Consider the following 14,733-nt stretch of genomic DNA (forward strand, 5'->3'; position numbering starts at 1 on the left):
CAGCTCTCAGGCCTGTGGACTCCCGCCTGCCGACTGCAGACTCTGGGACTTCTCAGCCTCCACAACTGCATGAGCTGATTCCTTCTGATAGTTATCTATCTCAGATAGATAGATAGACAGACAGACAGACAGAAAGACAGACAGACAGTCTCCTATTGGTTCTATTTCTCTGGAGAACCCAGACCCCCTCAAGATCAAAATGTAAGAGACTAAATTTTCAGTCCCAGAGCAGTTAAAGAGGAAAATGACATAATACTGAAATCAAAAGAATACTGCAGCTAAAAGTCACAAGGGTAAGTTCTTCTAATGTTATGCTTACAAACAAAAGTATGGTATTTAAAGAAAACTATTTGCAAAAAATACCTGCATTTATGTAAATAAACTAGAGCAATTGTCGGCAACTTTCTGTAAAAGGGCCAGACAGTAAATGCTTTAGCTTTGTGTACCATATAGTCTCTATTCAAACTACTCTGCTCTGCAGTCGTAACTGAGAAGCAGCCATACACAATATGGAAACAAATGGGCCCAGTTGTGTTATAATAAAACTTTACTTATGCACACTGAAATTTGAATTTCATAAAATTTTCACATTACAAAATATTATTCTTCTTTTGATTTTTTTCTTTCCAACCACTTAAAAATATAAAAGCCAGTCTTGGTTCGTGACCCATGTGGACCCATAGGTCACAATTTGCCAACCTGAGGTAAAGGAATAAAAAATGAATTTAAATTTTAAAAACTTTTAAAATAGAGGAATAAAAAACTTTCCTGACCGTGCTCTAATAGTCCAACATTTCTTGCTGGGTTATTTGTGGGATACACAATTCCCATAGGGCTTCTATGGGTCCTCTTAGAAGTACTAGTACAGAAGTAGGACAAATCAGGCAACGCTGAATTCTGTGTTCTATACGTGTTCACCACACATTTTCATAATCAACTGCTCTTCACGGAAGAAGCATATACTCCGTGAGAAGCACCATAATGGATCCTCTTCAAAAGAAAAGAAGTCCTTCCCTTCCTACAGATGAAGCTGTCCACCTACAGCAAAGATGGGAATAAATCTAGGAATGGTTTCCAAACGATCCCAGGAGACATGAAAAAAAACAGGGAAAATTAATCTTATTATATCCCATGTCATTAACTGTAAAATGATGGTGACGAGATCTTAACTGTTGTCTTAAGTGTTTAAAAGTGATTATTTTTGTGATGGGCTTAAAAAGGGAGAAGGGGGGACGGGCAACTGTGCATCTGATGTTTGATCAGTTTTTAAAATTCCAAATATTCAGTTTTAAGAAACCTTTGCTTTAATAGAAAGCTGTCACTATAGTAGGTGCAGACTGCTATCAAGTACCCATCTCTTCCAGATGCCACTATGCACACATCTTCACCAGGAGGGATACATTTCTGAAATAACGAAATGCAGAGGGTGAGAAGACTGCATTCATTTGGAAGAATCTTAACATTCAAACACTCAGTATGATATGTGAGCTGCTATCACCGTGTTATAAATATTGTGAATTTAACAGAATTTGGTGTTTTCTGTTAAGCAACAGAAAAAAAATCCAATTACTACCTTAACAGTATTTTAGTTCTAGTAAGAGACTCTGATATTAAATCCTAGAGAATGGATGTTTTAAAAATCTACCATTTTAACACACATGTGTCAGACACTTAAAAGTGTAAGTATGACCCTATATGGTGAAAGGGAAATTTTTCGATGTCTACATAACAACTAGAAAAGTATCCCAGGTTTTTAAATGACTAAACTAATCTTAGATTTTGACTAGAAGAAAAAAAAAAAAGCAAAGGAGCTAAAAACAAAGTATTTGGGAAAGAAAGGAGGAGATCTGCATAATTCTATAATGCCAAGAATATATTCACTTTTTCCAAAGATCACTGAGGAAAATGTAAATGTATCCAATCTCCTGCAAAATGGCCTTCAAAAAGGTGAGACTGCAGAGCAACAGACCAAAAACTTCTAAACAATGGCTCTATAGAACCAATAAATAATTCTTTTAGAAGAAAACGTTAATGTTCTATTGAAAACCTTAAGAGAGGGATACGAATGATCTAATCCTGGGTTTATAAGTTTTCAGAACTAATATCATATGGCTTTACTTATTTTCTTAATACAATAGCATCACATTGAAATTACACATTGAAATTACATTAAAAAGAGGATTAATATCTAACTGGCCTCAGAAACAGAATTAAAAGCATACTGTGGAAAAGCACAACTGAACCAGAAGGCACCCCACCCTTCCCCGCAAAATGTTCTGGGTGCACTTAGCTTTCCTCCACAGTGTGTCTATCCAGCATAATTTGCTATCCTTTGTTTTTATCTGCTTCTCCTGGCAGTGCGTGGAGAGAGTAACACTTTAGAAAACTTCCATCTGTTCTGCAGCAGCTGGGTAAAACTCCATTCTCTTAAGAATGAGACACGACAAACCATAACTGTCATCCCAGCCTGTCCCTCGAGTTAAAAACCAGTTAGCAAAGAGCCCTGCTCATCATGCAAGTGCCCTGCCTGTCCTGACTTGGCCCCAGTGACTAGTGCAGGGAGAAGTAATCAAGCCTGCCAGACCCCATGCACACTACCCTCTAAGAGCAGAACTACTGCAACAGTGTTCACCCTACACTGAGAATCCCAGAGGACAACTCCTTCCACCACTGTGATGTGAATTTGCTAGAGACCTACAGTCTTTCCTCTTCAGAAATTTGGTATTAGACTTCTGAAATATTTCAGTTGATCAACAGGCATTTAACCATGTTTTCTGTAAATACCAATACTTCAAGTAATTAGAAACTAAATGGACACGTATTCAGCTTTCCCCATCCCAAATCTAACATAGTTAAGCAGGTTTCTCCTGACAAAAATATTTCATTTGCCAAAATGATGTCACTAAGGAAACACCATAGCAGGAGGGGTTGCTCTTCAATGAATTCTCATTGATGAGGAAAGATGTGTCCTAATCTACAGATATTCTCTCATTCAGGACCCAATGTGTCACCACGGTGTTTCTATTTAAGTTGGCAAGCAAAGTTCAGGTTTACTCTGACCCAGACTTGGTGCTGATGCCAATTACCACCACAACATCCTAAAACTACTCATTATAGGGCAGTAGGTGGCTGGTGTATATGCATATAACCGGCTAGCTGGCATTAATGAGGGTTATGAACTCTCTAACAGAAAAAAAGTGATAAAAAAGAAATCAAATGATCAAGCCACAATAATGTCAACGTGACATTAAGGTAAATATTTTAAAGGACTGTGATTACAAAATGGAAATCGCTAACGTACACAGAAGCTTAAAAGTAAGACTTCTCACCTGATCTGAAACACCAACATGTGAAAGACTGGAAATGGGTAGGATGAAAATAATACGGGGCCAAACTGGAGTGCATTACACCCTATGGTCCAGCTACCTTGCATTTTAAAACAAAGTCATCAGTATAATCTTCGTTACAAACATATGTCAAGTACAGGCATCACATATTAAACTCTATTATAAACAAATTTTACAAAGTAAAAGGTCTAAAGAATTGTTACATTATAATTCTTTTATCCCATAGCTTCATAATAACCCTTTACCATAACAAGAGGAGCTTGTAGTTTCTCAGGTACCTAACGATTCCAAGATACATACTACTTCCCTTATTTTAACAAGTTTTAAATCAGGATGAGGCTCACAACCACATTTTTGTGGTTAAAAATAATAAAGTAATGGTGTACCTTACAAAGATCTTAGATTCAGTGAAACATCGTATCTGGTTCTTTGAATCCCTAACTATAAAATAACACACACCATGGGCACCACAATTACTAGTGGGCTTTTTAGGAGGCAAACTCCTGAGCCCAGAATCCCATGGAGTGAGGATTAAAACTCCTGAATGGTTACTAAACTCCCCAGGTGACCCTCATTCCAGCTTAGACATGAGAACTTCAGCCCAACAGTACACCAATCCAAACACACAGAGACGTCTGGGGTAGTGGTGGGGAGTAAGTCAGATCTAGGCCAAAAAAGCCCAAAGGTAAAATTCACAGGACAAGAATCTTCATTCTTTCCTTAACGATGAATGGAAATCAACCTGACTCTGGGCCAGGTCTCCTGCGGGGGTGAGGAGGGAGAGGTGGGCAGTGAATAAATCTGGAAATAATGTGCTGAGGAACAGAGCAAAGAGAACTCCTGTTTGCAATGGTTACAGCAGAGAGTAAAATTAAAACTGTCCCAATATTTTCTTGCAGTTTCCTCTCTACCAAAGCACAATTTTGCTTAAAAAGTCATAATCCAGTTGAAGAAATGAAATGGGGATCAGATTTCTGTAACTGAGAGTACAAACATACCAAAAACAGAAAACAAGACAAAATGACATTTTGTTCTGTCTGCTCCTTCAGAGCTCCACAACTGTTAATTAAACAGCTGTAATGTAACCTACTTTAATCCTACACTATACCATCCAAGAGGAGAAAGAAAGATGGATGAATGGGTAGATGGAAAGAAAGAAAGGGAGGGAGGGAGAAACAGACATTATCGAGTACAACAGCAAAGATAAAACTACATGTTAACTATAAGTTGAACATAAGCAGGATAAAGAAGTGTCTAGTTCACAAATCGCTACAAAAAGAGATGAGAGAAAGGCACAAAATTACAGGAGAGTATAAGTAGTAAACTATCTTCATCTCCTCATGTAACTATAATATTTTACATTACATCAGATGGGATGTTACAGGTTCCTATTCTGAATGTTTTAGAATTCCCCTATGCATTCACTTCATTTATACGGTCTTTAAGTAGTCTGCAGAATTTCACTGCACCAGGGCAGACATAATTCTGTCAGTCAAACTTTTTATGTGAAGAAATGGAGAAGCAGAGTGGCTCCACCTGCCCAAGGGCCCTGGAGATGCAAGTTAGCCATTTTCAAAGAACTGGTAGTAAGAAGATTCTAGTGTAAAGTTTTCTGAACCAATTAAAAAATTCATTTTTTGTTGACCACAGGTCCTTCAATACACATTTAATGATCACCTAACGGCAGATGCTGAATGGTATGGAGAGTCAAGTAGTACACCTGATAACCATGATACTATCTAAACAAGCCATGCAGAACTTATGATGAAAATTAATGCAGACTCATAGCTACAGACGTCCACATAACTTTTTCTCACTAGCACACAAAAACCCACCAGGATCCATCAATGGATGAATGACTAAACAAAATGTAATATGTGTCTATACATGGAATATTTATTCAGCCATAAAAAGGAACGAAGTACTGATACAGGCTACAACATGAATGAACCTCTAAAACATAATGTTAAGTGAAAGAAGCTAGACACAAAAGATCACCTATTTTATGACTCCATTTACATGGAATATTCAGAATAGGTAAATCTGTAGACAGAGAAAGCAGACTAGTGGTTGCCAAAGGTTGGGGAATGGTGAGTAACTGCTTAACGAACATGAGGTTCCCTTTTAGGGTGATGAAAATGTTGTAGAACTAAACAGAAGTGGTGACTGTGCAATACTATGAATGCACTAAATGTCACTGAATTGTACACTTAAAATGGTAAATTTTATGTTATGTGGATTAAATTTAGTTTTTAAAGGAAATTTAAAAACTCACCAGAGACTAGAAAAATAATGAACAGATGAAAATTAATTAGATTATAAATAAGGCAGATGTAAGTAATAAAATAGCTTGAATCAAACGAACAGGCCGATGAAGGAGACAATGAAAGAATACTGATGGGGTAAACTGTGGAAATTTAGAGGCAGTGGAATACAATTTCCTCCTCTGAGAGAACATCAGCTGGCTCTATTTTAGGAGCAGAATAAAATTCACAAAACCTTTTAAAGTTCCATAAGATGTTATGGAAAAACCCGAACGAACTTTTTGGCCGACCCAATAGCTTTGTGAGGGCCCAGGCTGCCTTATTCACACAGTATCCACCTTACCTATAATTACTGGTGCATATAGGCACTCTCATATGTCTAAATGAATGTAAAAATTGTTGAATACTGAGACTGCCCATTTGAGACCTAAAATATGTGGTAAAAAAAAATAACATTCTTATGATTCCCCACAGGGACTACTTTTCACCATTCAACAATCTCTTTGTCCTTTGACCCTCTCTCCAGTGACTTTTCCCTTTTTAATGTATCTTCTTTAATTATGAAAAGATTAGTTAGTAATTCTTTTTTAATTGTAACATATATTAGGTCTATTTAAAAAGTCACTTTAACCCAGTGGTGCTCAGTCTTATTTTGACTCCCTTTCAAACAGAAGTCCCCTCCATTGGGGATTTGGGGGCGGGCCGGGGGGCGGGGGGGGGGGGGCAGACTGCGTCCTTTTTAAAAAGCCTCATTTATGGGTGATTCTGAGAGATCCCCAGGTTGAGAATCACTGCATGAAACTCGTTTTATTTCTTACTATCAAGAAATGCTAGTCTTTAATGAGCCGAGAAAACATTACACAGGATCTGTGAAACAAAGCTTCTCACACCTGTATACACTGGGAAAAAAACCCCTGTGATTTAATTAGTAAACTGCCAGAGAACTCAAGAGACTGGCAGCCTTTAAAAAGAGACAGTTAATGATATGACAAACCCGGATGCTGATTCTGCCAATCTCTTGCTGAATGGCATGAGTTAGTAACTTGTGTGTTCTAAATTAAATGGAGATCCCTTTGTACTCAATGATGTACTATATGAATAACATTAAGGTTTCCCTTAATGTAAAATTGTAAAATTTGACAGCATACCATTAGTCCTGAAAGGTGGTTAAGAGTTCAAGGGGTCTGGGATCTGCTGTCAGCATCAACCTCTACGTAACGTCTATGGGAGTTCATAATTTCTCAGTAAAATTGGGAAAGATACACAAACGGACCTACTCTATGGGTTGTAAGAAATGTGCATATGAAAGCACGTGACACAGTGCCTAGTAAGCAATCTAATATCTAAAATCATTGTATTCATATTCTTTTCGGCCAAATAAAAAGAAACAAGGAAAAGGTTCTGTCAATTAAATAGTTTTGTATGACACGAAATTTTAAAAAGCAAAAGTTAGAGGATGATGAAAACACAAAAAATTACAGCTGGAGATCTTAATCTCAAACGTCAGTCCAACACTCATTATTTAGATCTAGGGTCACAAATCGTAACATATGGTAGAAACTGAGGACAGCGGCAAACAAATGCGGAAAAAACAAGAAAAAGAAATAAAAAGAAAAAAAGGAACGAACAGCACATCCATCAATGACACCGAATGCCAATGGGCCGAAATAGGTTTTAAAAATAAAAAGTATTTCCAACTTAGAAGACACTAAAACTTTACAAGTGAGCCAAGACCGCCCTCCTCAGAGTTCAAATGCAACCTACAACTCCATCGCCGCCTCTTTAGAGCACTCGGCCCCCATTTCCGACCCGAGCGGGAGCCCCCCCGGGCCGGACGCGCGCCCCAGGTGCCAGTTACAGGCCGGAGCGCCAGGTGCAGTGGCCGCCCCGCCCTCCGCGGAGCCGGAGGGCTGGCCACCGTACTGGGGGTGCCCGCGCGGGGGCGGCGGCCCGGACCCCCGGCCAACCACGCTCTGGTGCCCTGGTCCTGCCGCGCCCTGCCCTCGGCGGGACGCGCCACGACGACCCGAGCACGCCCGGGCACACCCCGGGCCGGCGGTCGCGGGGTGACCAGAGGATGAAGGTGAAAGTGGGTGCCCGGCTGCCCCCAGCCTCCCTCCATCCTCCCCGCCCTCGGCCGCGGCTCCGTCCGCCTCCCCGTGCGTCTCACCGGCCTCCCGCCCGCCTCTCCGCCGCGCGCGCCCGCTTTCCGGCCTCCCTGCGGTCAGTCTTGCCGGAGGCCGACAGGAGCCACCGCCGCCTCCCGCTCGCTCCTCCGCTTCCTCCCGGGTTCCTACGGCTTCCCCTCACCCCCGCGAGTGGCCAAGAGGAAGCCAGCTAGCCGCTGGGCCGCCTCCCTCGCTTCCCCGCCGCGGCCAATGGGCCCCGCCGCCGGGAAGCCGCGCCCGCCCCCTGGCGGTGGAGGACCGAACGGGCGCCCCGCAGGCCGGAGGGAAGGGCCGGAGAGCTGAGAGGGCGGGCTCTGCGGCCCCGCCCCCCGCCTGCGCTGCGCTTTCGGGACCTGCCACGTGGGAGCCGCAGGCGCGGCGGCTGGCCGCACCCCAGAAAAGGGCAAATAGGTCTCGCCTCTTCCCACCACACCTCGCCTTGACCCACACTTACATAATCCCCACCTTAAAGGAAGAAATTTTAAAGTAATCAGTCCCCTTCTAGGAGTCCCCCAGCTAGGGTATACGAGACGGTCATATCAACGTAAGGTCGTAGACGATTTCCTTTTGACTCCTTAAAAGCTAACTAACCTACGGTGAAAATACTACCTGTCGGAGCGCTAGAACGTTGGTAACCCCAAATGTCTGACCCAAGGAGAAAGGTAGTGCTTGTATTTTGCACCTCACTTTTGTTTCATTTATTTAGCAACCCGACAGTTAGAAATGTTTTTCTCCTGTACACACCTTTTCCCACGACTGTGCTGTTAATTGAGAAGTCAATCCAAGTCCCACTATCCAAAACTTGAGAACACAAAATAGTTTCATAATTCCGATACATATTCCAGAATAATTAATAACTATAACTCTCATCATTAACTATTATTAGGTAGAATATCAGAACAATAATGGTTGTAGAAATTAAATTGCATTAAAGAAATAATAGGGTCTAACCATAGTTAGTCTTCTACCAAGTCTTAACTTTCCTGCAAAAATATAAAACACAGAACTTAAGTAATAGCTATGAATTTGGAAGTTTGTGTTCCATGGTAGGAGGAGGAAGCAATAAATGCATTCTGAGAGCCTTATTTTGCTTGGACCTTGATGGGCCTTTAGAAATGTGTTCTCATTTAATGCTCACAGCTCAACCGAAGTCAATATGATCTGTATTTTGCTTTAACAAATCAAAAACGCAAGACTCCAAAGTTGAGTTTAAATCACTTGTTCAAACATCTAAGGTAGTAAGTTGTGAAGCTGGAATTCCAGCCTAGCCAATCTAGCTCCAAACAAACAAGGCACTTTGTTTCTTATGATACCAAAATACAACATGTACTGTCACCATGCCTCCCCTAGTTCCTCAGGTCCCACTGAAAGAATTTAGAAGCCTCTTGATTAGGGAGGTCAGGCCATATTTGTGAAAAAAGTTTTTTGCTCCATAACCAAATTGGCCTGCATGAAAATGACATATGCTATGTTCTTATAGCACCACACTTGAAACAATTTCTGGACTGAAAGTGTGTTGAATATCCAATGACTGTAATATGTAACTTAGAACCCTTCAGTAGGTAATGAAATTAATAACAGTGGGTCACAACCAACATTTTGTTGTTGATTCACTGAAATAGAATAGAACAAAAAAACATCAGAGTTCACAGCACAACTTGAGGATAAGTATTGTTTCATGAAACATTTGTACAGTGTTAAGTGTGGTTGAGTAGGTTGCAGTGTCCTGGCCTACAATGTAAATTATATTTTTTCATAGGGATTGCAATGTTAAAAAGTTGGTAAATCACTTCTTTAGAGCAGCTGTTAATCAACCAGTTTTTTCACCTACCTTTTTACTTGGCAAGAGGTGGGGAGGCAGGAGAAATAGTCAGGATTAGTGATTGCATTTAATAAGACTACAGAAGACTTTGCAGCTCCAAGAGGCTTAATCCAAAGAAGTGTTGCTATGTTACATAATAGGTAATGATAATTTATATTTTTAAAGCCGATATTTATTATGTATTTGTTTTGTGCCAGGCTCTTTCCTAAGCACTTTATATATATTTACTCATATAATCCTCACAATAATCCTATAAATACAGAGAAGAAAAGTGCATGACAGAAAGAGAAAGTTGTCCAAGATCCTGCTGCTAGTATGTGGCAGAGCCAAGATTCAAACCCACATGCCCAAAATTCAAGCCTCAAAGCTCACTCTTGTCTATACTTAAAAAGAAAATTAATTCTCTCTTCAATGGGTACAAGGTTTTATATAAAACTATAATTTACACTATACTATTTCCCACATAAAGATTATATAATATTGCTAAAGGTTAAACTTGATGAAAAGCCTCAGAATATTGATTGGACCCATTCTCAAGCAGAATATTTCATTCGGCATCAGTTATCTGTATATGGAGTAGTAGACTGCCTGCAAATACAGCCACCAACAATTCCTCCCATTCCTATAAATTCATGCCACTTTTACGTAGAGTCTGTGTCCCTCCTCTGCAAACTAGGCTGGCCCTGGGACTTGTTTTGACCCACAGAATGCAGCTAAAGTGCTGCTGTGTAACTTCTGGGCCTTGAAGCTTCCATTTTCTTACGATCCAGTCATCACATAAAGAAACTCAGACCAGGCTACTGAACGAGAAGAAACTATGTGGAAAGAGAGGCCAACGCGGAGCAGCTAAGCCCATGTACCACAACTACTGAGCCTGCGCTCTAGAGCCTGTGAGCCACAACTACTGCGCCCGCAAGCCACAACTACTGAAGCCCACACGCCTAGAGCCTGTGCTCCACAACAAGAGAGGCAACTGCAACGAGAAGCCCACACACCACAACGAAGAGTAGACCCCACTCACTGCAACTAGAGAAAGCCCACACACAACAACGAAGACCCAATGCAGCCAAAAAAATAATAAAAATAAAATTAAAAAACAACAACAACAAAAGAAGCATTAGTGGAAGAGAGGCCTAGTTAGACCCAAACCATCCAGCCACGCAGAGTCGTAGATGAGTGAAGTCATCTGTGTGGTCCAGCCCCAGTTAAGTTGCTTGCTAAGTGCACCGCATGAGTGACCCCAGACAATACCACGTGGGAACCAGCCAGCCCACAGAATCTTGAGAAATCATTGTTTTTGTTTTTTTTTAATTTATTATTTTTTTTAATTTACTTTATTTTTGGCTGCGTTGTGTCTTCGTTGCTGCACGCAGGCTTTCTCTAGTTGCGGCAAGTGGGGGCTCCTCTTCGTTGCGGTGTGCGGGCTTCTCATTGCCGTGGCTTCTCTTGTTAAGAAACATGGGCTCTAGGCGCGCAGGCTTCAGTAGTTGTGGCTCGCAGGCTCTACAGCACATGCTCAGTAGTTGTGGTGCACGGGCTTTGTTGCTCCGCGGCATGTGGGATCTTCCCGGACCAGGGCTCGAACCCGTGTCCCCTGCCTTGGCAGGCGGATTCTTAACCACTGCGCCACCAGGGAAGCCCAAGAAATCACTGTTGCTGTTTTCAGTTGCTAAGTTTTTTGGTAGTTTTTTTATGTAGTGATAAGTTACTGAAACATGGAGGAAAAGGTTTGTAAAAAGACAAAGTAAAAATAAATAAACAAATACATACATACATACATGCATAAATGCAAGCTGACAAGTCCTAGGAGTGGGATGACATTAAGATATTAAAGCATGCTTATACTGGATTGTAAAGTCAAACTTGTAGAGAGATAGCCAGGAACTCTCCTAGCTTTTAAAGAATACCAGGGGGAGGGAAAAAACAGAGGTAGACTAATAAAAACAAGAGTAAAAGTGTCAAATACGATACGTACACTAAGTTAAATACCACATCCAGGTGTGGTTTAAAAACTGTTCAGAATGTTTACAGAAGTGTGCATTCAGGACTCAAACTTCCTCCAGCCTATAGGTATAAGACATGGGACATCAGTGTTACCCTCTCATCCTACCAACTCCTTCCCTGCCAAGCTAAACGCGTCATCAGTTGAGCCAAGTTTAATCCTAGTTGTCTCTGTAAAGACTCCAAATTTCCTGACTTCTCTTTCTCACAGCCTGTGTTGAATGAGTCAGATGGACTTTTGCCTAAATGCCTCACCCTAAACTCCCCTCCTTTCCTTTCCTTAGATACATTTACCATTTTAACAAATTTTTACCATTTTAACTGTTTTTAAGTGTACAGTCTGGTGATGTTAAGTACATTCACATTGTTGTGCAATCAGCACTACCTCCCGCCTCCAGAACTCTTTTCATCTCGAAGAAATGAAACTCTGTACCCATTAAGCAATAACTCCTTATCCTCCTGTCTCTCCAATCCATTGCAACCCTTCTGCATTCCAATTCTATGAGCTTGACTACTTTAGATACCTCATATAAGCAAAATAGTATCATTTAAAAAACTAGCTAAAAAAATAAACTAGCAAGCCCACAGATTTCATGACACTGTATTTGGTCCATAAGTAACACAGTCTATACAAAATAAGTGGTTTAATTTACCATGAAACATATGTAAGATACAATGAAATCATTATAACAAATGTATTTTTACGTAAAGAAGTACTCTAGTTTTCCATCTATTACTGCTTTTCTAGCAACATACAAGAAAATTATAGAGACCATAAAAATTTGGATTTTTTTAATGATATCTTTATGCTACTCCCTAGGAAATTCTGGTTTGGATTAGATCTTTTAATAGATCTTTCAGTGTGGGAAAATTTGGCATTTTTGTCTTGGTTATAAATCATATTAAATAATATACTGAGTATGGTAACCCACATCTAAAATATGTATTGTAATCATGACTGCAAAGAAACCTCCCTTTCCCTGAAAGTATGTACGAGTGTGTATTATAAACAATTATTAAGATTACTAGCGGTTTCTTCAGAAGAATAGTTTATTATTCTGTTTTATAAAATATTACTGGCTAGAAAAATTTCTGACTCAGCATCATAATCTAAAAAATACTTTTTGAAGTCTTATATGGCAATGTTACCTGTCTGTAATGCCAAGCAAAGATACAGAAGCCAGAGATCAGCCTAAATACACACACATACACACACACACACACACACACACAGAAACAACACATATCTTGCATGTACACAATACTCACATAGTCTATGAGGTATTTTAAAATATATATTTATCAGACCTTGGGAGAAAATAATTTTTTTTTTACTGCTACAGAGCAAATGGGAAAATGTGACTGCACCCCTAATTCTAATTAAATGAATGAATAAGCCTCACATAAAGTCATCTAAAAACACTTCTTTCCACATCTCATTAAAAAAAAAAAAAATCTATCAGAAAATCCTCTAAGAAGCAACTGAACAAATACGGAACAAACTTTGTATTTTCCTAAAACATAATTGCTTCAGTCGGTAACTTCAATCCTTGATTAAGAACTGAATACGAGAACCCTTTAGTCTAAGCACAAAAGGATTCACTGTGACTGTGGTATTTTTATTAAACATTAAGATCTCTAGTTACATTAAATTGTAATGCATTGTTTGCTTTGAAGGGCCAAGCCACAGGAATATGGGTAACAAAATATCATCCAATGGTTAGTATTGCATTAAGACCTGTTCTCTAGTGGATTTAGTGGCCACTAAACATAATTCAGCAACACTCCAGGAGGCCAAAATCCCATGTGATTACAGCAGGTCTAAGAAACATACAAGTAGCAAAACAAAATAAAACCAAACCAAACCTATTCCATGCTTTGCTGCCATCTTTGTGTGTTCTTTTCACGTAGTTTTATACACTCTTAAATCTGTTGAACCTTTTTCCTAATGTTACTCATTTCAATATCACCTGTCCAAAGAATTAGATGGAAACACTGGAATCCCAGACCATGCCATTGACTTTCAAATCCTATAGTCTGTATGACTTGTGCAAGGCTGTATGTGCAAAATGCCTTTCCTTGATATACCTGTGGCCTAGATAGGGAAGGGAATGAGTCTACCTACCAAAATTTGTTTCATGAGCCGCATTTAATTTTAGGTCAATTTCTATTGCAGTTTCTTCAATACCACCCCCCACCCCCCCACCAAGATACCGCATCTGAGCTATTCTGAACTTGTATCCTGATTAAATATGAAAGGATATTTATGAGTCCCTAACCTGTTCATTTTTTGCACTTTTATTTTGAAATGTTTCTTGTAGAACTGCTGTGGCCTCACTGAGTTTTGGTACATATTTTTAAGTGTAATTTATTTACCCAGAGAAGTTCTGCTCAAATATAGCATCTGGTATTTTGTGGAGTTCTATCCAATACTCAAAATTTCCATCTCTATTCCTGAAACAAAAGCCAGGGAAATTGCTCACTTCACTTTAAAAAGCCAGGAGTGGGGAATTTAACCTTCAGTTTCTATAGATTCCAAAATAATGTCACCTTCCCAAATTCCATTTCTCTTCTGTACCTCCAGGACACCCCTCCCTGACCGAATCACTGAGATGGGAGAGTTGGCTTGGATTTGGAGTCAGATGAATTTAGATGCTGGCTCTATCTATTACTAGCTGCTAGGTGACCTTAGGCAAGTTGCTTCCTCTGTCCAAGCCAGTTTCCGCCCCATAAATGAAAACAATAACAATTCCCTGACAAAGTTTGGGGTTTTTTTCTTTAGTAGTGGAAAACATTTAGTATAGTTTTTAGTATAGGAGATAAAACTCATTTGCCATATGAGAATGAGAGAATTCTTAAATGCCCTCACCCACCGTCCCCCTGATCTGCCTGCAAAACTTTGATGAGATATCTGCTTATCAGTTCAGACTGCCAGTTGTCCTGGAACTTTGCACGGCCTTACTTTGGTTCTCCCTAAAACTCTTGGGACTCATCTTTGTAAGGCTCTGTTGTTCAGCTGTTTTCTGTACTACTGCTTCATGTACAGCTTGTCTGATTCATAGGAGATGACACCTCATGGCTCTATCCAGCCCAGCAGAACTATCATCTCTCCATCACCAATGATAGAGCTG

At 40.1% G+C, this 14,733-nt stretch overlaps 1 protein-coding gene across 2 annotated transcripts in view; it reads right to left on the minus strand.

Annotated features, from left to right (window-relative positions):
• FAM3C (FAM3 metabolism regulating signaling molecule C) overlaps positions 1-7,997 on the minus strand; it is a 48,327-nt gene extending 40,330 nt beyond the window's left edge. For both annotated transcript variants that reach the window (XM_082473279.1, XM_082473278.1), the window contains exon 1: positions 7,782-7,997. The gene's annotated coding sequence lies outside the window, so the exon portion shown is untranslated. The remainder of the gene's footprint in view (positions 1-7,781) is intronic.
• Between the last annotated feature and the right edge of the window lie 6,736 nt (positions 7,998-14,733).

Source organism: Balaenoptera physalus, assembly GCF_965194825.1.
Source record: "Balaenoptera physalus genome assembly, chromosome: 8".
In the NCBI taxonomy this organism is placed as follows: domain Eukaryota; kingdom Metazoa; phylum Chordata; class Mammalia; order Artiodactyla; family Balaenopteridae; genus Balaenoptera; species Balaenoptera physalus.